General features: G+C 36.6%; 1 protein-coding gene and 1 pseudogene across 1 annotated transcript in view; one reads left to right on the top strand and one right to left on the bottom strand.

The window, feature by feature from the left end:
- CNBD1 (cyclic nucleotide binding domain containing 1) overlaps positions 1–25,530 on the top strand; it is a 417,888-nt gene that overhangs the window by 253,586 nt on the left and 138,772 nt on the right.
- Positions 15,353–16,242, bottom strand: LOC130853318 (ornithine decarboxylase-like; annotated as a pseudogene).

Raw genomic sequence — 25,530 nt, 5'->3', positions numbered from 1 at the left:
ATCAGGATGAAATAGAAAATCTGTACAGACTATAGTGAGTAAGGAGATTGAGTCAGAGAGAAACCTCCCAACAAGAAAAGTCCAGGACCAGATGATTTCTCTGGTGAATTCTAAAAAAGCTTTAATGCATAATTAACACCAATGCTTCTTAAACTCTTTCAAAAAATGGAATAGGAAGGTATACTCCTAAACTCATCTTGTACAACTAGAATTACCTGATAACAAAACTAGATAGGGATGCCATAAGCCAAGAAAACTACAAGCCAGTGGTTCTGATAAATACAGACACAAAAATCCTCAACAAAGTACTACTAAACTGAATTTGACAGCACACTAAAAGGCTCATGCAACATGATTAAGTGGGATTTTCCCTGGGATGCAGGGATGGTTCGATACATGTGAATCAATCAACATGATACCCCACATTAACAAAATGAAGGATAAAAATCATATGATTATTTCAATAGAACTATCTCAAAAGAATTATCTGAAAAGGAAATGATGAAAACAATGCCATTTACAATTACATCAAAAATAATAAAATACTTGGTAATGAATTTAATCAAGGAGAGGAAAGATCCATACACTGAAAAATAGACTTTGATGAAAGAAACTGAAGAAGATTCAAATAAATGGGAAGATATCCCATGTTCATGGATTGGAAGAATTAATATTGGTAAAATATCCATACTATCAAAAGTGAGCTATAGATTCAATACAATTCCTATTAAAATTCCCATGGCATTTTTTCCCAGAAATATAATTTTTTTTAATTTGCATGGAACCACAATGACCCTGAATAGCCATAATAACCCTGAAAAAGAAAATTAAAATTGGAGGACTCACACTTTCTGATTTCAATCTAGATTTAAAAGCTATAATGATCAAAATGGTATAATACTTGCATGAAAACACTTAGACAAATGGAACACAATTGACAGCCCAGTAATGAATCAATGTATATATACAATAAACTAATACTTGTCAAGGGAGCCAAGGATCTATAATTGGGAAAGAATAAGTCTCTTCAATATATATTATAGGGAAAACTTGATAATGATATGCAAAAGACAGAACCTGGACCTATATCTTGCACCATACATAAAGTCAACTTGAAATGGATTAAAGGCTTAAAACATAAGACCTGAACTATAAAATTGCTATAAAAAGACATAGTAGAAATGCTGCTTTTTATGGTCTTTGGAATGATTTTTTGTATATGACACCAAAAAGCGCAAGGAACAAAAGGAAAAATAGAGAAATGGGACTACGTCAAATTAAAATTTTCTGCAAAAGAAACAATCAACATATGAAAAGGCCAACTTATGAATTGGAAGAAAATATTTTCAAACCATATATCTAATAAAGGGTTAATACCCAATGTATATATCATATATATATAAGATCCAATATATCATACAACTTAATATAAAAAATACTCAAAAAAATGTACAAAGATTCTGAAGTGACATTCTTTCCCACAGAAGAGATACAAATGCCCTGCAGGTATGCAAACTATCCTTAACATCACTAATCATCAGGGAAATGCAAATCAAAACCACAATGAGATGTTACCTCATCCCTATAAGGATGGCTTTTATTTAAAAACAAAATGGAACAAAACAAAAGGATTGGTGCAGACAGAGAGAAAAAGGAATCATTGGACACTGTTAGTAGGAATGTAAATGGTAAAACCTTTATGGAAAACAGTATGGAGGTTCCTCAAAAATTAAAATAGAACTACAGTATAATCCAGCAACCCCATGCTGGGTATATGTCCATAGGAAATAAAACAAGTATCTTAAATAGATATTGAAACTCCCACATTCTTTGCAACATTATTCATGGTAGCCAAAATATGGAAACAACTGAAGTGTTCATAAACAGGTGAGTGTATAAAGAAAATGCAGTATATATACTCAATGGAATATTAATCAGTCTTAAAAAAGAGAAAAATCCTGCCATATGTAGCAACATGGATGAACCTGGAGAACCTTATGCTAAGTGAAATGGCCAAACACAGAAAGATAAATAGTGCATGATCTCCCTTATGTGTGGAATGTAAAATAGTTGAACTCATAACAGAAACTAGAATGTTGTTTACCAGGGGTCAGGGGGTGGGGGTGGGTGAGGGGGTTTTGGAAATGAGGAGATGTTGCTCAAAAGGTACAAAATTTTCTTTATAAGATAAATATGTTGTTACAGCCCCAATGTATAGTGTGGTGACTGTAGTTAATAATTTCTCACATACTTGAAATTTACTAAGTGGTAGATCTCAAGTTTTCTCACAACTTAAACAAAAATATGGTAACTGTGAGGTAATGGATATTTAAATTAGGTTGATTGTGGAAATCTTTTCACACAATATACATATATTCAAACATCCCACTGTACATCTTAAATATATACAATTTTTATTTTCAATCATTCTTCAATAAAGCCACAAAAAAGTGTAGTGTGGCTCCATGCTCATGACTTAAGCACCTCCTAAAGGCCTCATCTTCTAACCCCATCACACTGGGAGTTAGAATTCCAATGCATGAATTTTGGGAGGGTGCAAAGATTGAGACTATAGTAAATGCCATAAAGAAAATTAAAATCAAAGAAGGGAAATACATAATCTCTACCTACCACAGTCACACGTGCCCAATGCATGGTCCCCCAGCCATATTGGGGGACGATTATACATTCTGTAGCTAATTACCAAGCATGAGGAGCCATTATAAGGTGGAGAAATACCCAAATTACTGCTTATCATGTCCTTTTCCTATATATTTCTGTGCTATAACCTCTCATTCTTTTCATTATCATAAATGTGCTTCTGTCCCTTTTAAATACTTTTGTTAATTTAGACTACATAAGTACATATGAAACAAAGATTGTGAAAAGCTGTATTGCAATGTATTAATAGTAGTTAATTTTAGGACATTATGGGTCAAATTTTCTTCTGTATATTATTTGGTATGTTGTAAATTTTCAACCAAGGTCATATTATTTTCACTTTAATAATTGAATTTTTTTAAAACTTGAAGTTTGTATCTACCATCATCATCATTATAATAATAGTTGTTATTACAATAATCATTTCTAGAACTTAAGTGAGGTCATTTTCTTTGTCTTATTTAAACCCTGAAAAATTAGGTCAGAGAAGTCAAGTTTAGAATATCAAAGACCTAGTACATACATCAAAGAGCTAACAATAGAGGATTTTAAAATGTGTTTAATGTGAAGACTGACACATTTATTTTGTGTCAGTCTTCACATTTATTTTGAAAACATGTCACATTTATTTTGAAAACAAAACAAAACAAAAACCTGTGAGTTATATGCAGGGTGAACCAATGTGGGGAGAATCTGGAGTTGGCCATGGCGTAGGTGTGTGGAGATATGAGTGTAATTATAGAAGGAAGGAGTTATTAGGAATTATTAAGGCTAAAGAAGAAGGCTAAGGAGATGTTTTGAAAATTTGGATAACCGCAATTTCACTTAAATCACAGTTTTGTACAGAACTAATCCTGCATTCCTTGCCAAGAAGGCTCTAGGTTGATAACTCTCATCCACCCCCTCCATACTAAACCGCTTATTTTCTACATATTCCAAATATGTACACATAATTCCAGCCTCATATTATTCTAGCATTTCTATAGTGGGCTTTCAGATTATTTTTATTTTGCAAATTTTCATTGATAAACTTATGTTACTTTTTAAAACAGAAGAAGATAATAAAAAATAAGTTCTCAAGTTTAAATAAGGCAGTATATTTTTGCTTTGTGGGAACCACTGTGGTTTCCAGAAATTGTGTCCTATTAGTTCTACCACCTTTAAGGTTTTTAACCTGACCATGTTCCTCATTTGAAATAATATCAAATTTCCAATAAACACTAGATGCAAGGAAAATAAATATATTAATAGGATTTCCTTCACATTTGCTGAGAAGGGTATTCTATAGCAATGCTTTATGTGGTCAGTTTTGAAGAACAGTGGTTTAGGGTTATATGCTCACATATGTTTCTAACTTGACTGGTTAGCTATTTACTCTTCAGCTTGTTGAAGTTCTCTCTAATTGGATAGAAAAGGTGTAGTTACTCACCACAACATAAAATATTGGAAGGCGACATGGGGAAAGCACTTTGCTAGTCTCTTGGGAAAGAAAGCTGTGTATCTATAATTGTTTTGCTCTCTGAAGAAATATATCAGACTGCCATTTCTACATGAATTTTCTGGATATGGTGGACCTACTATTTTAATGTCAATGGAAACAAGCTCTTGTAGAATTTCTTAGCCTTCTGTATGCTCTAGTTAACCTGAGGGACCTTTAAGCTATAATTTTGTAGAGAAAGACTGCAGCATGACATGGAGAAGGTAGGGATTGATTTGTAAGTCATGTCCCAGCATGCAGGTGACAAATTATGGACAGAAGCATTGGGAATGAGAAAAAAACAAAGTAAAAGTAAAATATAGACCTATCACCTTACCTAAAGCAGACAGTGTAGTGGGGCATTGATTAAATAAACATCATAAAATTTCAGACTATTATCTGGAGCCTGGATGAGAAGAATAACTAATTGTTCATTCATTTAATGACTACTCATTGCTCGTCTACAATGTATCAGATACTGTGCTAAGCAATGGAGACACATTAGTGAGCAAGATAGACATGGTCCCCACATTTACCTAGAATATACAATTAAATAAGCAATTGCAATAACATGTTGGAAAGAGATAAACTATACCTTGACACTTGTAAAAGGACATCTCATCTCATTTTGGGAGACCTTAGAAGGACTGAAATACATGAAAAATAAATAAGGGGTCCAGTGCACAGAAACTTTAGGGAGCTCCAGAAAGAGGGAACAGTATATGGGAAGGCCAGAAAGACTAGAAACAGGGTTGAGTGGAATGAAATTCAGGATAATTGGAATTTGCACTGGGCAGGTGAGTTGAGACAAGTGTTGGGAGTCAAGCAGTCAGCAGGCACAGAGCATCATGTTAAATTAGACTTGACACCCAAATAAGTCCAAGTGCATTCTCCATTCTACAATGCTTTATCAAATGCCTAATATTTTTCAATCTAAGATACAGATAAAATACTTTCCAAACTCTAGTATCTTCAATTTGGTAAGATGGAAAATCAAATAAAAACAACAGTAATACAGAGTAAAACTGATATGGTTGCAAGAGCTGGAAGCTCTAAAGAAGCACAGAAGTAGGAAAATAAGGAGAAAAGTCTAAGGGCTGAAAAAAGGTTTAAGAGGTGATTCTTGGATCTAGTTTTAAAGGGCCATGAGAGTTGGTTAAGGAGAATAAGCAGTAGGGACAGCATGTCCAGTGGTTTAGAGATATGAAAGAACAAGATATATTCAGAACTGTGAGTGGAATATTTTTACTACAGTAGCATTTTCCAAAGTATACCTCAGGAGACATCCTGTAAGAGGATCTGGAAACACATGTATTTTCTATCCCTTCCAGGAAAGTCACAATGTTCATTAGCATATTAAAGGATCTGAAAATACCTGCAGCTGAGGAAAGCTGTTTATCTTTACTTGATCCAGCACTTTTCAAAATTGCTTGGTCACAGAATTTCCTCTACTACCATTTTTTTGGGTTAAAACCTTTTAACAATCTATGAAACACACTTTGAAACTGATAGCAGGACCTGGGCTGGGTGACAGCGTGTCAGAGGATGAGGCTATAGGAGTAGCTGCTAGAGGTCCCATCACAAAGTCCTTGGTCTGCCAGACTGTTGTTAGGGAAGAGCATACCTGATTTTTCTTCCAGTTGGCAGGAGCTCTGCAGGGTGATATATCCAGGCTTATTCACTCACCCCACTCTAAGGGGGTTTTGGGGAACCACCACTTTGAGAGGTAAACTTAGATATATTTAAATGGAAGTATTGGCATATCTTCACCATTCCTCCTCTTTGTAAACTTTTTTTTCCTCTGTGTAAGAACACAACATGAGATCTATTTTCTTTACAATTTTTAAGTGTACAACACAGTACTATCAACTATAAGATCAATGCTATATAGCAGATATCTAAAAGCTCATTATATTGCATAACTAAAACTTGATACCAATTGAAAAGCAACTTCCCATTTCCCCCTCCCCTTGATCCTGAGAAACCACCATTATACTCTATGTTTTTATGTGTTTGACTATTTTAGAGACCTCATATAAGTGGTATCATACAGTATGTCCTTCATTTAGGGGTTTATTTCACTTAGCATAATGTCATCAAGATTAATCCATATTGCCACATATGGAAGAATTTTCTTTCTTTTTTCAGGGCTAATATCTATGCTATATATTTTCATTTAATACCTATACTACATTTTCTTTATCCATTCATCCATTGATGGATAATAGGTGATTTCCACATCTTGGCTACTGTGAATAATGCTGTAATGAACATGGGAATACAAATATCTCTTTGAGACAGTGATTTCATTTGTTTTGGATAAATACCCATAATTAGGATTGCTGGATCATATGGTATTACTATTTTTAATCTTTGGGGAAACTCTATACTGTGAAAGCACCATTTTACGTTTCCACCAACAGTGTACAATTTCTCTACATCCTCATCAACACTTCAATTCATTTTTTGTTGTTTTTGTTGTTTTGTTTTGTTTTGTTTTGGTAACAGCCATCCTAACAACTGTGAGGTGATATCTCATTGTGGTTTTGATTTACATTTCTCTGATGATTAGTGCTATTGAGTATCTTTTCATGTAACTATTGACTATTTGTATGTCTTCTTTGAGAAATATTTGTTCAAGTCCTCTGCCCATTTTTTAAAAATTGGGTCATACATAGAAAACCCTAAAGATGCTACCAGAAAACTGCTAGCACTAATCAATGAATTTAGTAAAGTAGCAGGATGCAAAATTAATGCACAGAAATCTCTTGCACTAACAACAAAAGAGCAGAAAGAAAAATTAAGGAAACACTCCCATTTACCATTGCAACAAAAAGAATAAAATACCTAGGAATAAACCTGCCTAAGGAGGCAAAATACCCATATGTAGAAAACTATAAGACACTGATGAAAGAAATTGAAGATGATACAAACAGATGGAGCGACATACCATGTTCTCAGATTAGAAGAATCAACATTGTGAAAATGACTATACTACCCAAAGCAATTTACAGATTGAATACAGTCCATATCAAATTACCAATGACATTTTTCACAGAACTAGAATAAACAATTTTATGATTTGTATGGAAACACTAAAGACCCCAAATAGCCGAAGCAATCTTGAGAAGGAAAGACAGAGCTGGAGGAATCAGGCTCCCTGACTTCAGACTATGCTACAAGGCTACAGTGATCGAGACAGTATGGTAGTGGCACAAAAATAGAAAGGAAGATCAATGGAACAGATTAGAGAACTCAGAGATAAATGCATGTACATATGGGCACCTTATCTTTGATGAAGGAGGCAAGAATATGCAATGGAAAAAAGATTGCCTCTTAAATAAATGGTGCTGGGAAAATTGGACAGCTACATGTAAAAGAATGAAATTAGAACACTCCTAACACCATACACAAAAATAAACTCAAAGTGGATTAAAGACCTACATGTAAGGCCAGACACTATAAAACACTTAGAGGAAAATATAGGCAGAACACTCTATGACATCCATCAAATCAAGATCCTTTTTGACCCACCTCCTAGAATAATGGAAATAAAATCAAAAATAAACAAATGGGACCCAATGAAACTTAAAAGCTTTTGCACAGCAGAATAACCCATAAACAAGACAAGAAGACAACCCTCAGAATGGGAGAAAATACTTGCCAATGAAGCAACTGGCAAAGAATTAATCTCCAAAATATACAAGCAGATCATGCAGCTCAATATTAAAAAAACAAACAACCTAACCCACAAATGGGTGGAAGACCTAAATTGACATTTCTCCAAAGAAGACATGCAGATGGCTAACAAACACATGAAAAGATGCTCAAAATCACTAATCATTAGACAAATGCAAGTCAAAGCCACAATGAAATATCACCTCACACCGGTCAGAATGGCCATCATCAAAAAATCTAGAGACAATAAATGCTGGAGAGGGTGTGGCGTAAAGGGAACCCTCCTGCACTGTTGGTGGGAATGTAAGTTGGTACAGCCACTATGGAAAACATTATGGAGGTTCTTTAAAAAATTAAAAATAGAACTACCACACAACCCAGAAATCCCACTACTATGCATATACCTAGAGAAAACCATAATCCAAAAAGAAGCATGTACCGCAGTGTTCATTGAAGCACTATTTACAATAGCCAGGACATGGAAGCAACCTAAATGCCCATCAAGAGATGAATGGATAAAGAAGATGTGGCACATATATACAATGGAATATTCCTCAGCCAGAAAATGGAATGAAATTGAATTATTTGTAGTGAGGTGGATGGACATAGAGCCTGTCATACAGAGCGAAGTAAGCCAGAAAGAGAAAAACAAATACCATATGCTAACTCATATATATGGAATCTAAAAAAAAATGGTACCTATGAACCCAGTGACAGGGAAAGAATAAAGATGCAGATGCAGAGAACAGACTTGAGGACCCCATGGGGGGGGGCGTTGGTGACGAAGGGGAAGATAGGATGAAGTGAGAGAGTAGCATTGACACATATACACTACCAAATGTAAAATAGATAGCCAGTGTGAAGCTTCTGCATAACACAGGGAGATCAATTCAATGATTGGTGATGACTTAGAGGGGTGAGATTGGGAGGGTGGGAGGGAGTCACGGGAGGGAGGGGATATGGGGATATATGTATAAATACAGCTGGTTCACTTTGTTATACAGTAGAAACTGGCAAAACAGTGTAAAGCAATTATAACTCCAATAAACAGCTTAAAAAAATTGGGTCATTTGTTTTTTTTACTATTAAGTTGCTGGAGTTCCTCATGTGTTTTGGTTGTTAACTTTTTATCAGATGTTAGTTTGCAAATATTTTCTCCCATTCCATACGTTGCCTTTTTATTGTGTTCATCATTCTTTGCTGTGTAGAAACTTTCTTGTTTGATGTAGTCCCAGTAATCTATTTTTGTGTTTGTAGCTTATGCTTTTGGTGTTATATCCAAGAAGTCATTGTGAAGTAAAGTCTGGCATAAATACAGACATATAGACTAAAGCAACAGTTAGAGAGCCCAAAAATGAACTCAGGTGTACATCACTAGTCTTCAACAAGGGAACCAAGGGTATACAATGGATAGTCTCTTCAACATATGGTGTTGGGAAAACTGGATATCCACATCCATAAGAATGAGTTTGTATACTTATCTTAAACCATACCCAAAAATGAACTCAAAATAGATGAAAGACTTAAACATAAGACCTGAAACTGTACTCCTAGGTGAAATCATTTTTCCTCTTGAAGTGTACTGACAGCAGGGAGCACTTTCTTCGGGTGGGAAGACTTGCTCTAGTTCAGCTCTGGCTGGGGCTGGTGGGGGGGGGGGGGGGTGGTGGTAATTTTTCTGATTATAGAATTCAAGGTTGAGACACACATGACTACAATGACACACATTGTAGCTTCTTCAGTAATAAAAGAAGTGTTTTAGTTACCAATTTCTCATTATTTTATTTTATTTCTTATTATCTTCACAATTTGGCAGGTAAGAAAGTGATATTTATTGTCTTCCAAGAGATCCAGGCATTAAAGAATTTGGCCTCTATCGTGTACATACTTGGGAGTCACTGAAGTATTTTACTAGTCAGTAACACAGTCAGATTTGCATTTGGCAGCTTTAGAGGCAGTGTAGAAGATTTGCTGAAGGGGGCACACATGGAAGCTGAAAACCCAATTAAAAAGGACAGCAGGAATCCAGGCAAGAAATGATCGGATCATGAACTACACCAATGGCAGTGGTAATATGGATAAGGAGATATATATGTGGAATATATCTAGAAAGTAGAATCAACAGAACTAGGAGCCATTAAGTGTATGATGTAAAAGAGAGAAAATCTAGGACAACTCACAGATTTGCTAATGGAAGTGAATTATATTTGTATTTTTTAAATTACTTTATTTATTGGCTGCACTGGGTCTTCGTTGCTGTGCTCAGACTTTTCTCTAGTTGTGACAAGCGGGGGGCTACTCTCCATTGTGGTGTGCAGGCTTCTCATTAAGGGGGCTACTCTTGTGAAGCGCAGGCTCTAGGCTCATAGTATTCAATAGTTGCAGCACGTGGCTCAGTAGCTGTGACTTGCAGGCTCTAGGGCACAGGCTCAGTAGTTGCAGTGCACAGGCTTAGTTGCTCTGCAGCATGTGGGATCTTCCCAGGCCAGGGATTGAATGTGTGTCCCCTGCATTGGCAGGCAGATTCTTAACTGCACCACATGGGAAGTCCCTATATTTGATTTGATGAAAATATAAAACTCTGTTTCCCACACACTGAGCTGGGCATGCTTTAGAAACATCCAAATAGAGAGGTACAGTTGTTACATTATATGTATTTTTTATGACGTTCAGGGACATTTATAGTCTAGAAATCACACGTGGCAGCAGTTCACATTTAGTGGTATTTGAAGTCATAGTGTCAATCACTTTAAGGAGAGTGTGTGGGTAACAATCCTACTCAATATCAATACTTATAACACACATTATGTGCTCAGTGTGTGCCAGCACTATGTTAAATACTTCGCACACATGGTCTCATTTAATCCTCTTGATAGCTCTTTAAGGTGAACACTATTACCATTATTTACAAATGAAACTGAGGAGTTTCCACTTGTCTTGGAAACTAATAATTAGTTTGCTTCATAATTATTCCCATAATAGTTTAAATGTAGCTGATAAAATATAATTGTAATCAGACATGTACATAGATAAGTGTTGTTTGCTGTTGCAATTATTTTTTGCAGGGGGTATATATTCAAAGAATGTTGCTGTGTAATGCCTTTTGACAAATTTAATTTTAATCAGAGTTGGGGTTTCAGTCTGTTATGGGAATAAAGAACAGAAAACCATGGTGCTGTCATTCTCTTTTTGCTTCTCTATCAAAGGTCAAATTCAGAAGCCTGCTGTCTATAGCAATTACGACTCAGAAATGCAGTTCCCTCCTAGAATTCTAGTCAGGAGGCAGGGAAGAAAAAAAAACAAGGAAGAATACATATTTTCTACATGCATTTGAGGTAGGGAAGTGGTCCAAGATCTAGAATTTGATGAAAATCACTTACTTCGAAGTCTAAGGCATAGAGTTAAATGAGTTTGTGACCCCTTGCTTAGGGAGAGTTATTCAGATAGTAAAGATTAGAGAAAGCCTCTGCATGCCTGAGCTTCAAAGGCAGATGTACCAGCAGATGAACATTATCTTAAACAATTCACTCCAAAAAGCAAGTTAATGTTGCAGATTTATCAGCAATTGTTTATGTACCATTTGATTTCTGAGATTTAAAGTTGATTAACAATAGTATTTCTTTTCTAATCAGCTTTTTTATCATTGGTCTGTCTGGATGACTGAATAATTTATGCAACAAGAATTTTTTTTTGTATATACATATATGTATACATTCTGAAAAATCTGAAAATAGATAAATAAATATGGAGCTTACCTAGTGGGAAACAACACGGAAGGAAAACCTTAACACTAGTAGGTGACGTGATGTCAGTTGGAATTGCAGGCCAAAAGTAATAGAGATAAGGTGACCATGTTGGTCAAAGTTAAGAGAAACATTGGTATCCCACATTATGACTGCCATGTTGCCTGGAATCATTGGCAACTGACTACATATGGAGATACATTTGATTTCTATTGCATTGTGCAGAATGCAGCGGACAGTGCTTTGGCTGATACAAAAAAAATTATTGATATTCTTACCTTGCCCTTCCTCAACTCCTTTTTGAAGTGCCTATACACAGGGAGCTTTGCCTGGACTCCCAGGGCCACTCTTCCTGCTGAACAAGCTCAGGCAGGTCAGAGGGATCTCAAAATACTGAGGGTTTGGTTGTAATTTTGGAGTCTGTATAACTGACGTATTTTCATTCCTAGCACATTTGTCTATTTCTCCTTTTACTGTGCAAAGAGTCTATTTGATTTTTGAAATTAGAAAAAAAGTTTGGCATGGGTAAATAGCTGTGATTTCTCTATTTAATACATCTCATAAAGTTGGAGTAAACTGAGCTGGCCATACATTCTCCTTGTCAATTGCATGGGCTTTTGAATCAGACAGATGAACTCAGGATTCACATGTTATTGCATTATACGACAGCATATTGCTAAATTTGTGATGCTTTTTTTTGTTTTTTAAATTCTAAAATTGGGTTAATGGTGTATAATAGGTTTTTATACAAAATGTAATGAATTATTCTGTACGAAGTGCTTTGGACATTGTCTGATCCTCAGAAGATAAACAGAGTGTGCCTAAAGTATTATTCATTTGGCCTTAGGCTTGACCTCTCTTAAGTTAAGTTGCCTGGCATAAAATATGAACTCCACACTTTAGCAGCTTTGACCAAGGATAAGTTACATAACATCTCTCTGGCTCAATTTCCTCTTTTGCTAAGAGGGGATCATAATAGGATCTAGTCTTTAGGTTCATGAGAAGATTAAAAGAGTAAAGTTCTTAGAAGGCAATTAAGCACATACTGAACACTCAATAAATGTTTTTGGTGAAATAGATTATATTATATATCAAAATTACCATCACTGTGTGGTGCTGTCAAAGATATCATGGGAAACTGTAATGAGAGCTTGATTTTTATCCAATGAAGTTTATGCTCAATAGCAAGTTATGCTAATAAGATAAATTGGGGAGTTGGGATCTGTCCAAAGACAGAGCTGTCTGTGGTCATAAAGCAAAGTAATAGATACTCTGGTACTGTGTTTAAAGACTTTTTATTCTAAGTCTAGTGCTTAGTCTAATCAGTTCATAGCAGTACAGAAAGATTGTCAGCATAATATCAATCCAAGGGTTTACATTAAATACACTTTCTGGAGTTAGAGTGAACAAGAACTAAAGCAGAAGCATTCCTTAGCAAACACTTTTCATTGTTATGCAAGTTACATTATACAGAAAATAATTAATCTTATTTTCCATGCAATTTAATAGCCTGCCAGTTATTATTTGGCAGGATCAAGCTATAAGTCTTCTATATAATTTGAGGAGGCTTATTGCAGCCATTACTTCTTTCAATTTTTTAAAAGTTTCTAGTAATCTTTTTTCCTTTGTAGTTAAGAGCTGCCAAACTCTAAGTTTTACAGTAGAAACTGAGTGTATCATTTTACTTGTTGTATTTCAATGGATATTTATTTGCATCAGATAATGAAAGTTTAGTGTTGAATTCCAAATAAGTATAGAATCAGGTTCTATCAGTACTTGCCATAATCCTTTCCAGCCTGTGATCCTTCAAACCATATCTTATAAACACAAGAGGACTTTGTTGATTTAAGTGAAACAGAAGAATATGTTTTTAGTTTAGTCACAAAGCTGTACATTAGAAAACATCATATAAATTCTAGGAATTTTCATGGGCTATAAAAAAATGGACTGATTCAGAAATTACTCTTCTAGCCTCTATAGCAAGTAGAATTAAAGCACTTAAGTCTCAGTTGATGAAATGCAGCATGGTGCAGTGGGGGACAGAGCTCTAGGCTGTAGCTCTTCTGTCCTTGTGACTTTCTGAGGCAGGAGTAGGATGGTAGTTGAAGGAATTCTCACTTCCATGTCTGCCTTCTTCTTGGGGATGTGACAAATTTCTGTTATGCCTTTTAAGGTTGTGATGCTGGGTGACTATCCTTTTCATCTGCCATAGTGTGGAAGTTGATCTTCTTGACACAGTTTCTGATGACACCTGAAGAGCATCTTCTGCAAGTAACCCAAAGCAGTTGATCCATTTCTTCAAAGAATCATGGCTGTGCCACGGCCACCAGTTCTTGGTTCTATATTTCTGCTTCCCAAATTACTTATGCACTTACTTCTGGCTGTTGGAGTCTCCTATGATCAAGGCACTGCACTAGGATATCCTTATTCCAATTAGTGATATAACAGTACTGATAAATAAAAGTGAGTGCCTATATTTTAAATACATTAAAAAAAAAGTATACACCCAACACAAACAACAACAAGGGAACCCTTCTCCATGCCTTGGGCTCAAAAGAATAATGTAGTAAGTGAAATAAGTCAGACAGAGAAAGACAAATACCTTCTGATCTATCTTATACATGAAATAAAAAGATAACAAAACAAAATAAAAAAAAAAAAACAAGCTCATAGACACAGACAATAGATTGGTGGTTGCTGGAGGAAAGAGGTGGGGGTGGGAGAAATGAGTGAAGGGGATCAAAAGGTTAAAAAAAAAAAACAGTCCATTACATTCACAAGTAAATTCACAATTAAAAAATGCATGGGCTAATAAATACATTATAAAAAAGAATAACCTAACTAGTAATAAAAAAGATAAATTTAAAAATGAGATACTATGCTGTCTGGATCAAGATGGTAGAGTAGGAAGATCCTGAGCTCACATTGTCCTAAGGACACATGGAAAATACAACCACATGTAGAACAACTATCTCTGAGAACAACTTGAAGAAAAGCAGAACAGATTTCCTACAAGTAAGGATATAAAGACAAGGCCACATTGGGATGGATGGGAGGGTCAGAGATGCCACCTAGTCAGAACCCACACCAAGGTGCAGTGACCCACAAGCAGGAGGCATATTACAACTGCAGAGGTCCCCTGAGGAGCCCCATGTTGGGCTCCCTACCAGGAGGGACTTGCGTTGGAAGATGAGCCCCCATAATTCTGCCTTTGAAAAATATGGGGCTTACATCTGAGAAAGCCAAGGGTTGTGGGAAGCCAAGACTCTGCTCTTGAAGTGCTCTTCCACATACTCACTTGCTCCAGGTCCCAGTACAAGGGCAACAGCTTGAAAAATATCCAGATCACACGAGAAGGAGATTCATTTGCTAATTTTAAGGAGTGTGCCAGAAGGACAGGGATCTGGTGGGACTTTCTCTGTGGACAGAAATGCTGGCAGGCTCCATTTTTTTTAAATAGTCCTGCTTAGCTGCCCTGATGCTGCTGGGTACCATTTCTCTCACTCTCCATCAACCTAACTAACACCATGTGATCAGCCCTAACATTCCCCTGAGGACTCAAACCACCCACCCTGGTCAGCCCCTCCTAAGTGACTCCCTTTCCCCCCACCTGGCAGGCCACCCTGGCCAGGACTAGTGCCCCTTCAAAGTGGCTCCTGCTTCAGGGAGCCAGCCTTGCTCCACATGGAGGGCAGCCTCTGCCAGCACTGGTCTCCCTCCAAAGTAGTCCCCACTCTGGCCAGCCTCCTACACCAGCATTTCTGCAACAGATGTCATCAGGTCTTGCAGCCAATCATTGAGGGACCAGCTCTGCATTATCTGCACACCTGCAGCAGTTGCAGCCAGGCCTCATAGATAGCCTGGCTGGGGACCAGTCCCTCCCACCAGCATAATAGCAGTAGTTGAGGCTGGGCCTCGTAGCCAACTCTACCCACCAGCATGCCTGAAGCAATCGTAGCTCAACAATAACATCCTCAGATCCAGGAAAACCACCACCAATATCAAGCAAATACATATTGAAATAAATCTCAGCTACCATGTCAAAGACACAGCAGGCATCAGAGATGGCCTGCATGAAGGTCTCAGGATTAGTACAAACATTTTCCATGTGGAAGCTGACACCAGTGACATCAATATTTAGCTCTTTTTCCCATTCCAAAAGAAGCTTGCTAGTTTTGACTCTGGTGCCAAATTTCACACTGAAGTGACAGACTGCTTTGGAATCATCAGTGGCAACCCACAAAACCAAGTTTGCCTTTGGATGTGCCCTGGCAACTTTCATCAACTCAACTATCAAAGTCATCCTCTGGATTCCATTTTTGGCAGCATACTTAATCTGAGACACTTGTTTCCAGGAATTTGCATACATAATCCTCTCTGGAGGCACCCTGAGACTCTGCACCAATTGTGTTTCAGTCATGCTGGCACAGTCAAATCCTGTTCTGATGGAAGCTAAGATCTTCACTGTGGTTCCGCTATCATTGCATAAAAGGAGAAGACCAGAGGAAGAGCTTTTAACCATCTCAGTTATTTCTTTAGAATGTCTCCCAGGTCTACAACATAGAAGGCAGTCTTATCATCAGAACAAGAAATTTCATTAATTTTTTTGGTCCAGAATATCTTTGCAGTAAAGCCTTTATTCAAGAAATGGTGGTCAAACTGTTCATTACCAAATATATTCATAGTTCCTTGATGTCTTTCTGAAACACAACAAAACAGAAAATTAAGAGATGGCTTTTAAAGAAATTATTGCCAGCTTTTTCAAAAGCAATTCTCCAGGAATTTCAAGTCCCACTGAAGAGGAGTGTGCCCTCAGTGCAGTGGTAGAAATGTTCTGAAAAACACAGAAATTGCTGTCCACTTAGAATGCATGGGTACTACAGGCTGGCCCCATGGAGATGCTGTTTTCCAGTGTGTGGGACCACAGGCTGCCCCACTGCTGTCCCCACTGCCCCCATAAGTTACCCATCCAGCCACTGGCCGCCTTGCTCCCTCCAACAGAGGATCGCTGGACTGAGGTGTTGCTGGAGTGCTGGCAGAGGCGTGGTGGTGGAGCCTGAGGGGATTGAACTTAAAACAGACTTCTTTAAATGGGAAAGAAAAGGCCATAACTGGAAACAAGAAAATTATGGAAGAAAAAAAAAACAATAAAAGCAAACATAAGGTAGTGGATTGACCGTTTATAAAAACTAGCATAAAGGTTAAAAGACAAACATATTAAAATCATTTATACCTAAAATAGTTGAGTCACACAAAATAAAAAGATGTAAAATATGACATCAAAAGAGTTACATGATGGGGGAGCAGCAGATATGTGCTGCTTTGAGAATGTTTACAAATTTAAGTGACTATCAACTTAAAACAGATTGCTATATACATAGGTTGTTATGTATGACTCTCATGGTAACCACAAACCAAAAACATAGTACAGATACCCAGAAAAAGTAAAGAAAAAGAAAGTAGACATAACACTAAAGAAAGTCATCAAATTACAAGGGAAGATAAAGAGAAGCAGAAAGGAACAGATAAGAGCTATAAAAACAATCAGAACACAAATAACAAAATATAAATAATTAAATACCTGTCAACAGTTACTTTAAATGTAAATGGACTAAATGCTCCAATCAAAAGACATAGGGTGGATGAATGGATTAAAAAATAAGATAACTTTTGTCATTTTGAGGTGTTTCTACACTCCAAGTTATTTTATGTAAATAGTATTATAAAAATTCATTTCCAAATGCTAATAAGAACAAACCCTTATGTGTTTTAATTTTGTATGAAATTAAGTTTATACTTTACTCAAATATGGTACTAAAATATGTAAATATATTGTTTATCATAGGTATAAACAGCAGAAGGATGGATAAAGCACACAGAGCTTTCTATAATACATTTTTCTTCAACTCTAGCTTGTAATACTAACTTTATCATAAAACAATGCCTTCAACACCATCTAAAAACCAAATACTAAAAAAAAAAAAAGTATTTGCAGCAGAGCGACATGACAGGAAGGTCAAAATTGACTATGTACTTGAATTATCAATATATTCTTCTAGAACCAAGTTGTCAACTTAAAGCAATAGTCAGGATGTTTTTAAATTATTAAGAAATTTATACTTTACCCAACAATCAGTCTTTACTGAAGTCATTTTGAGTCAGAATCCAAATCTGTAAAGAAATCTCTGTGTAGTAGAACCAATCAGAAACTAAGTCTTAAATAAGTAAAGGGTGGGAAGACTTCTGATCTAGATGAAGCTTCATTTAAACTTTTCTTTAAGCGGAATTTTTTTTTAACCAGACTCAATCTCCTATTATAGTGGAGAGCAGTATTTGATGATTGGATTATGATCAGGTATATTTCCTATGATTCAAACATCTTGTTTTAAGGAACTGGTTTAGCTGCTCTAACAAAGAGATGCTAAAATGCAGGGACTTAAATAATCTAGAACTTCTTTTTTTCTTGCTTATATAACAGACTAGAGAAGTTTGGGCTGGCAGGAGCCTCAGTTTCAGCAAAATATTTAGTTTGTTTTCCTCAAGCTACTCTGCTATCCCTTAGCATACTGTCTTTGTCTTAAGTGGAGAAAGATAGGGTCACCTCCACAGTGGCTCACTCCCAATGACTCTAAATCTGTTTCTTTTCCCTTTCCTTCTCTCTCCGTAAATCAGATCAGGATTTATTGAAGTGACAAATGTACTTAATACTTTTTATCCCTTTTACACCCCAATATCAGTAAGTCTTTTCAGGTTTATCTCCACAATAGATCTTGGTTTTGTCTGCTTCATTTCCTTCACACTGACGTCAGTCTCTGAGCAAGTCACCACAACTTCCCTCTTGGATAAAGTGATAGCCTCCTTTGTAGGTTCTTGGTGTCTGCTATCTCTGCCTTCCAGTCTGGTATTTACATAGCTGCTGGAATGCTCTTTTCAAAACACAAATTGAATTTCACTGGTTCTCCAGTCAAATCTGTTACTGATTTACCAGTGCTCTTCTAATAAAATCTAAACTAAAAAAAAAAAACCCAAGAAACTAAACTCCTTAGCAAGTCTACAGGTGCCTTGGAGGATCTGGCCCTGCACATTCTTCCCAAAGTCCAGCTCTTCTCATTGTCCTCTGGCTACCCAAATCTCTGGTCAACTTCTCTTTTCTTCCTCAGGATTTCTGATCTTTGCACATGTGCTTATTTCTATGTGGACAGTTCTTTCCCAACTATTCTTGTCACAAAAATGTATGGCTGGCTCCTCCTCATACTTCTGTTTACCCTTAAATATTCTTCTCTGAGAGAAGCTTCCCAAACCCACCACACATATATAATATATTTCCTTTTTCAATAGGGTATATAATTATGTATTTACTGTTTATTTTTTATTACTAGGGGAATTACAGCTTGTGCTCAGTCTGTCATTTTGAACAAAATCCTCAAAGTCATTTTTGAAGCTCAAATGAAGCTGCTGCTATTTGAACTTATAAATATTTTAAATTTTTGGTCAAAGAAATAATACAGGTTCATTGTGAAAAAAATCAACAGTTGGAAATATTAGGCAGAAAAAACATTTACTTAAATCCCACAATTAACATTTTTGTGACCATCCTTTCAAAGATCTCTTGAATACCATATTTAAACACATGTATTCTTTTTTTTTAATTTTTACTTTTTACAATAAACTACATATATTTAGAGTGTACAATTTGGTATCACAATCTCCCAATTCATTCTGCCCCCAACCCTCCCCGCTTTCTCCACTTGGTGTCCATATATTTGTTCTCTACATCTGTGTCTCTATTTCTGTCTTGCAAACCAGTTGATTTGTACCATTTTTCTATAGTCCACATATATGTGGTAATATATGATATTAGTTTTTCTCTTTCTGACTTACTTAACTCCGTATGACAGTCTCTAGGTCCATCCATGTCTCTAAAAATGTCCCAGTTTCATTGCTTTTTACAGCTGAGTAATATTCCATTGCATATATGTACCACATCTTCTTTATCCATTTATCTGTTGACGGACATTTAGATGGCTTCCATGTCCTGGCTATTGTAAATAGTGCTGCAATGAACATTGGAGTGCATGTGCCTTTTTGAATTATGGTATTCTCTGGGTATATGCCCAGTGGTGGGATTGCTGGATCATATGGTAGTCCTATTTTTAGTTTTGCAAGGAACCTCCATACTGTTCTCCATAGTGGCTGTATCAATTTACATTCCCACCAGCAGTGCAAGAGCTTTCCCTTTTCTCCACATCCTCTCCAGCATTTACTGTTTGTAGATTTTCTGATGATGTCCATTCTAACCGGTGAGATGTGATACCTCATTGTAGTTTTGATTTGTTTTTCTCTAATAATTAGTGATGTTGAGCAGCTTTTCATGTGCCTCTTGGCCATCCATATGTCTTCTTTTGAGAAAAGCCTATTTAGGTCTTCTGCCCATTTTTTGATTGGGTTGTTTGTTTTTTTAATATTGAGCTGGATAAACTGTTTATATATTTTGGAGATTAATCCTTTGCCTGTTGTGTCATTTGCAAATATTTTCTCCCATTCTGAGGGCTCTTTTCGTCTTGCTTATAGTTTCCTTTGCTGTGCAGAAGCTTTGAAGTTTCATTAGATTCCACTTATTTATTTTTGTTTTTAATTCCATTATTCTAGGGGGTGGATCAAAAAAGATCTTGCTGTGATTTACGTCAAAGAGTGTTCTTCCTGTGTTTTCCTCTAGGAGTTTTATAGTGTCTGGCCTTACATTTAGGTCTTTTATCCATTTTGAGTTTATTTTTGTGTATGGTGTTAGGAAGTGTTCTAATTTCATTCTTTTACATGTAGCTGTCCAATTTTCTGAGCACCACTTATTGAAGAGGCTGCTTTTTCTCCATTGTATATCCTTGCCTCCCTTGTCATAGATTAGTTGACCATAGTTTATTTCTGGCCTTTCTATCCTGTTCCATTGATCTATATTTCTGTTTTTGTCCCAGTACCATCTTGTCTTGATCACTGTAGCCTTGTAGTATAGCCTGAAGTCAGGAAGCCTGATTCCACCAACTCCATCTTTCCTTCTCAAGATTTCTTTGGCTATTTGGGGTCTTTTGCATTTCCATACAAATCGTAAAATTTCTTGTTCTAGTTCTGTGAAAAATGCCGTTGGTAATTTGATCGGGATTGCATTGAATCTGTAAATTGCTTTCGGTAATATAGCCATTTTCACAATGTTGATTCTTCCGATCCAAGAACATGGTATGTCCCTCCATCTGTTTTTGTCTTTGATTTCTTTCATTAGTGTCTTATAGTTTTCTGAGTACAGGACTTTTACCTCCTTGGTTAGGTTTATTCCTAGCTATTTTATTCTTTCTGTTGCCATGGTGAAGGGGATTGTTTCATTAATTTCTCTTTCTGATCTTTCCTTGTTAGTGTATAGAAATGCAAGAGATTTCTATGTGTTAATTTTGTATCCTGCAACTTTACCAAATTCACTGATTAGCTCAAGTAGTTTTCTGGTGGCATCTTTCAGATTTTCTCTACATAGTATCATGTCATCTGCGAACAATGACAGTTTTACTTCTTCTTTTCCAATTTGGATTCCTTTTATTTCTTTTTCTTCTCTGATTGCTGTGGCAAGGACTTCTAAAACTATGTTGAATAGTAGTGGCAAGAGTGGACATCCTTGTCTTGTTCCTGATCTTAGAGGGAATACTTTCAGTTTTTCACCATTGAGAATGATGTTTGCTGTGATTTTGTCATATATGGCCTTTATTATGTTGAGGTATGTTCCCTCTATGCCCACCTTCTGGAGAGTTTTTATCATAAATGGGTGTTGAATTTTGTCAAAAGCTTTTTCTGCATCTATGGAGATGATCATGTGGTTTTTATCCTTCAGTTTGTTAATATGGTGTATCACATTGATTGATTTGCATCTATTGAAGAATCCTTGCATTCCAGGGATAAACCCCACTTGATCATGGTGGATGATCCTTTTAATGTGTTGTTGGATTTTGTTGGCTAGTATTTTGTTGAGGATTTTTGCAACCAAATTCATCAGTGATATTGGTCTGTAGTTTTCTTTTTTTGTAGTATCTTTGCCTGGTTTTGGTTTCAGGGTGATGGTGGCCTCATAGAATGAGTTTGGGATTGTTCCTTCCTCTGTAATGTTTTGGAAGAGTTTGAGAAGGATGGGTGTTAGCTGTTCTCTAAATGTTTGATAAAATTCACCTCTGAAACCATCTGGCCCTGGACTTTTGTTTGTTGGTAGATTTTTAATCACAGCTTCAATTTCATTACTTGTGATTGGTCTGTTCATATTTTCTATGTCTTCCTGATTCAGTCTTGGAAGGTTATACTTTCTAAGAATCTGTCCATTTCATCCAGGTTGTCCATTTTATTGGCATATAGTTGCTTGTAGTAATCTCTTATGGTGCTTTTTATTTCTGTGATGTCCATTGTAACTTCTCCTGTTTCCTTTTTAATGTTATTGATTTGGGTCCTCTCCCTCTTTTTCTTGATGAGTCTTGCTGGAGGTTTGTCAATTTTATTTATCTTCTCAAAGAACCAGGTTTTAGTTTTATTGATTTTTGCTATTGTTTTATTTGTTTCTATTTCATTTATTTCTACTCTGATCTTTATGATTTCTCTCCATCTACTAACTTTCGATTTTGTTTGCTCTTCTTTCTCTAGTTTCTTTAGGTGTAAGGTTAAATTGTTTATTTGTGATTTTTCTTGTTTCTTGAGGTAGGATTGTATCGCTATAAACTTTCCTTTTAGAACTGCCTTTGCTGCATCCCATAGGTCTTGGATCATTATGTTTTCATTGTCATTTGTCTCTAGATATTATTTGATTTCCTCTTTGATTTCTTCAGTGATCTCTTGGTTATTTAGTAGTGTATTGTTTAGCCTCCATGTGTTTGTGTTTTTTACAGTTTTTTTTTCCTGTAATTGATCACTAATCTCATAGCATTGTGGTCAGAAAAGATACTTGATATGATTTCAATTTTCTTGAATTTACCGAGGCTTGATTTATGACCCAAAATGTGATCTATCCTGAAGAATGTACCATGTGCACTTGACAAGAATGTGTAATTTTCTGTTTTTGGATGTAATGTCCTATAGATATCTATTAAATCAAGCTGATTTATTGTGTCATTTAAAGCTTGTATTTCCTTATTAACTTTCTGTGTGGATGATCTGTCCATTGGTGTAAGTGGGGTGTTAAAGTCCCACACTATGATTGTGTTACTGTCGATTTCCTCTTTCATAGTTATTAGCATTTGCCTTATGTATGGAGGTGCTCCTATATTATGTGCATATATATTTATAATGGTTATCTCTTCCACTTGGATTGATCACTTGGTCTTTATGTAGTGTCCTTTCTTGTCTCTTGTAACATTTTTTATTTTAAAGTCTATTTTACCTGATATGAGTATCACTACTCCAGCTTTCTTTTGATTTCCATTTGCATGGAATATCTTTTTCCATCCCCTCACTTTCAGTCTGTATGTGTCCCTAGGTCTGAAGTGGGTCTCTTGTAGACAGCATATATATGGGTCTTGTTTTTGTATGCATTCAGCCAGTCTGTGTCTTTTGGTTGGTACTTTTAGTCCATTTACATTCAAGGTAATTATCGATATGTATGTTCCTATTACCATTTTCTTAATTGCTTTGTTTTTGTTTCTGTAGGTCCTTTTCTTCTCTTATGTTTCCTGCTTAGAGAAGTTCCTTTAGCATTTGCTGTAGGGCTGGTTTGGTGGTGCTGAATTCTCTTAGTTGTTGCTTCTCTGTAAAACTTTTGATTTCTCCATTGAATCTGAATGAAATCCTTGCTGGGTAGATTGTTTTTGGTTGTAGTTTCTTCCCTTTCATCACTTGAAATATATCATGACACTCCCTTCTGGCTTGCAGAGTTTCTGCTAGGAAATCAGCTATTAACCTTTTGGGAGTTCCCTTGTATGTTATTTGTCATTTTTCCCTTTTTGCTTTTAATAACTTTTCTCTGTTATTAATTTTTGTCAATTTGACTGCTATATGTCTTGGCATGTTTCTCCTTGTTTATCCTGCTTGGGACTCTCTGTGCTTCCTGGACTTGGGTAGCTATTTCCTTTCCCATGTTAGGGAAGTTTTCAACTATAATCTCTTCCAGCATTTTCTCAGGTCCTTTCTCTCTCTCTTCTCCTTCTGGGACCCCTATAATGTGAATGTTGTTGCATTAAATGTTGTCCCAGAGGTCTCTTAGGCTGTCTTCAGTTCTTTTCATTCTTTTTCTTTATTCTTTTCTTCATCAGTGATCATCACCATTTTGTTTTCCAGCTCACTTATTTGCCCTTCTGCCTCAATTTATCTGCTATTGGTTCCTCCTAGTGTATTTTTCATTTCCATTATTGTGTTGCATATTTCTGTTTGTTTGTTCTTTAATTCTTCTAGGTCTTTGGTAAACATTTCTTGCAACTTTTCGATCTTTGCATCTAGTCTTTTTTCAAAGTCCTGGATCTTCTTCACCATCATTATTCTGAATTCTTTTTCTGGAAGGGTGCCTATCTCCTCTTCATTTAGTTGTTTTTCTGGGGTTTTATCTTGTCCCTTCATCTGGTACAAAGTTTTTTGCTTTTTGATTTTCTCTCTCTTTCTGTGGCTGTGGTTTTCCACAAGATGAAATACTGCTGATACTGCTTAATTCTGCTGTCTGCCCTCTTGTGGAGGAAGCTGTCTAGGAGGCTCATGTGTGCTTCCTGATGGGAGGGACTGATGGTGGGTTGGGCTGGGTGTGTGGATCTCAGTAAAACTTTAATCCAATTTGGTGGGTGGAGCTCAGTGACAGTTTAATCTGCTTGTCTGCCAATGGGCAGGGCTGTGTTCCCACCCTGGTGGTCGTTTGGCCTGAGGTGACCCAGCACTGGAGCTTATAGGCTCTTTGGTGGCGTTAATGGTGGACTCTGGGAGGGCTCACACCAATGAGTACTTCTCAGAACCCCTGCCGCCAGTGCCCCTGTCTCCTTAGTGAGCCACAGCTGCCCCCCAACTCTGCAGGCAGCCCTCCAACACCAGAAGGTAGGTCTGGTTCAGTCTCCTATGGGGTCACTGCTCCTTCCCCCCTGGGTCCTGGTGAGCACATTTTTGGGTGCCCTCCAAGAGTGGAGTCTCCATTTCCCCCAGTCCTGTGGAGATCCTGCAATCAAATCCTGTAGGCTTTCAAAGTCTGATTCTCTGGGCATTCCTTCTCCCATTGATGGATCCCCAGGTTAGGAAGCCTGATGTGGGGCTCAGAACCCTCAGGACTTCTGTGGTATAACTGTTCTCCAGCTTGTCAGTCACCCACCCAGCATTTATGGGATTTGGTTTTCACGTGACTCTGCCCCTCCTACCATCTCATTGTGGCTTCTCCTTTTGTCTCTGGATGTGGGGTGTTTTCTTTGGTGAGTTCCAGTGTCTTTTTGTCAATGATTGTTCAGCAGTTAGTTGTAATTCTGTTGCTCTTGCAAGAGGGAGTGAGTGCACGTCCTCCGACTCCACCATCTTGATTCTTCTCCCCCAAACACATTTACTCTTATATAAATGAAACCATAACCTGCATGTTTTGTTTGTGTGGACATTTATTTTAAAATGTCATTTAGAAATTTGGCTTATTTTTCCACATTTTCTTCCTCCTTTTCTCTTCAAATATGAGTTTTTAAAATGACAACACATTGCTGTATAGATATGTGTATGAGCAGAAGGATTTATTATCATTAATTTTACAATGTTGGGATAATACTGATACACTTTGGATAGTTTTTCTCAATTACCTACTATATCATGGAAATGTTGCCAAGCTAATGGTTATAGAGTTAATTCTTTGTAATGTATCTGAATTTCTAACAACAATCTCCCAGTTGAGAGACATATTCTCTAAACTATCCTGCAGTAATCATTCTTGTAATGTTGTTTAAGTGGTGAAGTTAAGATTTAGATTTGGAAGTCTGACTTAAGAACTCATTCACTTAATATGCCATGATG

Source organism: Hippopotamus amphibius, chromosome 5, assembly GCF_030028045.1.
Source record: "Hippopotamus amphibius kiboko isolate mHipAmp2 chromosome 5, mHipAmp2.hap2, whole genome shotgun sequence".
Classification (NCBI taxonomy): Eukaryota; Metazoa; Chordata; class Mammalia; order Artiodactyla; family Hippopotamidae; genus Hippopotamus; species Hippopotamus amphibius.
The sequence above is the reverse complement of the archived record's forward strand: the minus strand, read 5'-3'. Positions and strand labels throughout refer to the sequence as shown.